At 39.1% G+C, this 2,691-nt stretch overlaps 1 pseudogene; it reads right to left on the bottom strand.

Annotated features, from left to right (window-relative positions):
• Window positions 1-1,133: 1,133 nt before the first annotated feature.
• Window positions 1,134-2,188, bottom strand: LOC124102128 (olfactory receptor 7D4-like; annotated as a pseudogene).
• Window positions 2,189-2,691: the final 503 nt, after the last annotated feature.

A 2,691-nucleotide genomic window follows, 5' to 3' on the forward strand; every position in this document is an offset into this window, starting at 1 on the left:
TCATACATATACAAGCAATAAGCACAGTTCTTCTATGGCAATCAGTTTGCCTTTACTACTGTAGGATTTTCATTCTATTTCATCCAGTGAAAACGAGAAAACAATCAAGTTAAGGAGAACAGCGTTAACATCAACGGCTAATTTTTCAGTTATATTTTATTTTAATGGGCACATAGTAAGTATATACATTTATGGGGAGAATTTTGATCTTTTCTATATTTTATTGAAGCATTGTCATAAGGGTGAGATTCATTGTTACATATTTGTACATACACAGAGTATAGCAATATAACTTGGCCAATATCATTCCCCAGTATTTCTCTTTTCCCTCCTGTCTTCTGTCCCCTGGGTCCCTTTCCTCAGAATTAAAGTCATCATACTTCAGTGATACATGGCTGTTTATAGCAGCCTAACACACAATAGACAAATTATGGAACCAGTCTATGTGTCCATCAATGGATCAATGGATAAAGAAAATGAGATATTTAGGGACAACAGAGTTTTATTGAGCCATAAAGAAGAATGAAATCATGTCATTTGCAGGAAAAAATGGGTGGAACTTGAGAAATTTATGTTAAGGGAAATAAGTTACACTCAGAAATTCAAGGGCTGAAGGTTTTCTCTCATCTATGGAAGCTAAAGGTTAAAAAAAAGGAAAAGAAAGATTGGGGGAATTTCATGAAAACGGAAGAGAGAACAAGGTGATGATTTGATACATGCATACATTGTGGGATGGTCAAACCAGGATAATATCCTTTACCTTAATATTTATCATTTCTTTGCAGTGATATCACTTATGTCATTAAGAGGATACATTTTGAGTAATCCATCCGTGTCGGCACATAATATGATAAGTGCTTTAAACATCAAGGTAGAAATATTAGGATTAGTTGTAACAAATTGATAAAAGATGAAACTTTAAGGACTAAATATATGTAAGAAATATCCAAAAGGAATTACTTAGAGTTGTTGAGGAGAAACAAAACAAAATCATATATACAAGTGTCACTCCCAATTGCCTCTGAATAAAAAAATGAAGCATGTGTCTTAGGAAAGAAAAAGATCTAAGATGTTGAAACTCAGCATTTGCCTTAGGAGCACGATGTCCACTTTGCACCGTGGTCAGTGTTTTATTAATGACAAGAGGCTGCTCTGCTGAGGAGTCTCCCCAGGGCTCCCTTCACATCCTTGTTCCTCAGGCTGTAGATGAAGGGGTTCAGCATGGGGGTGACCACAGTGCACATCACTGAGGCAATTGTGCTTCCTTGGGAAGATTGGGTCAGAATAAAGCTGAGGTATTCCACAAGACTTGTCCCATAGTACAAGGAGACCACACAGAGGTGAGAGCCACAGGTGAAAAAGGCTTTATACTTACTCCCATTGGAAGACATCCTCATTAAAGAGGAGACAATCTGAGAATAAGAGTAGAGGATCCCAGTGACGGGAAACACACCCAGCAGGGCAGTTGTCACATACAGGATGATCAGGATGATGTTGTTGATGTGGGTATCACAGCTGGACACCTTGAGAAGGGGAGGCAGGTCACAGAAGAAATTTGGGATTTCTGTGTGTACAGAGAAGGTCAAACACATTATCAGTAAAAGATGAAGCAGAGAGACCCAGAAAATGATGAACCAAGATGTCAGAACCAAGAGGACACACAGCTGGGGTTCATGATGACCGTATAGTTCAGGGGGTGGCAGATGGCCACAAAGTGGTCATAGGCCATTGCGGTCAGAAGGAAATTATTCATACCTGCAAAAATCATAAAAATACACCTGAGTAAGGCAGCCTCTATAAGAGATGTCTTTACTGTGTGCCTGGATGTTCACCAGCATCTTAGGGACCGTGGTGGAGGTGAAACAGATGTCCACAAAGGACAGGTTGGAGAAGTACATGGGGGCGTGGAGGTGGGGGTTAGAGCTGATGGCCAGGATGATGAGCAGGTTCCCAAGCACTGTGACCAGGTACATTAGCAGGAACAGTCCAAAGAGAAGGGGCTGAAGGTCTGGGTCCTCTGAGAGGCCCAGGAAGAGGAATTAGGATACTCCTGTGTGGTTCTCTGCTTCCATGTCATTCATGTATCTGCTGCAGATGGGGCAATAGCAGTGCTCCAAGAAAACCCAGGTGGCACCTCAGGTAGTTGTCACTTTACCTTTTCACCCTTGGATGGAGGACCTTTATCCATGTTGATTCCTGCCAAAGACAATGGTCCATTCAAGTAATGGGCAATGCATTTCCATTTTAAGTGTGTATAGTTATTCCCATTTTCATTACTTTAACATGAATCTCTCTTTTATCATTAGGTTACTACTTTGGGTTTTTCTTTTGAATTGATAGCCCTACATAAGTTCTTCTTTGGAGCTGTCCAAAATAATTGAAAACATTTCATATCTTTTCTTTGGATATCCTCACACGTTTATTCCAATAGCTCTATAATAGTGATTAAGCATGCATTTTGAACTCAAAAAGCCTTTATCCTATGACTTGACACTTCCCAAGCATGTGCAAGATAATTCTCAGTGTTTTGTTTTCTTTCTAAAATTGTGATGATGATGATCGTTACATTTGTTGTAAGGTTTTAAAATGCCTTGTGCACACTAGAATTTCAAGAAATGATAGTTGTTATTATTAATTATTGATACTTTCATTGACATATTTTCCCATGATAATTATTTTGAATATGTAACT

The sequence above is a fragment of the Marmota monax genome, unplaced genomic scaffold, assembly GCF_021218885.2.
Source record: "Marmota monax isolate L192 unplaced genomic scaffold, Marmota_monax_Labrador192_F-V1.1 WCK01_AAM20220418_F8-fsc00618, whole genome shotgun sequence".
Lineage (NCBI taxonomy): Eukaryota > Metazoa > Chordata > Mammalia > Rodentia > Sciuridae > Marmota > Marmota monax.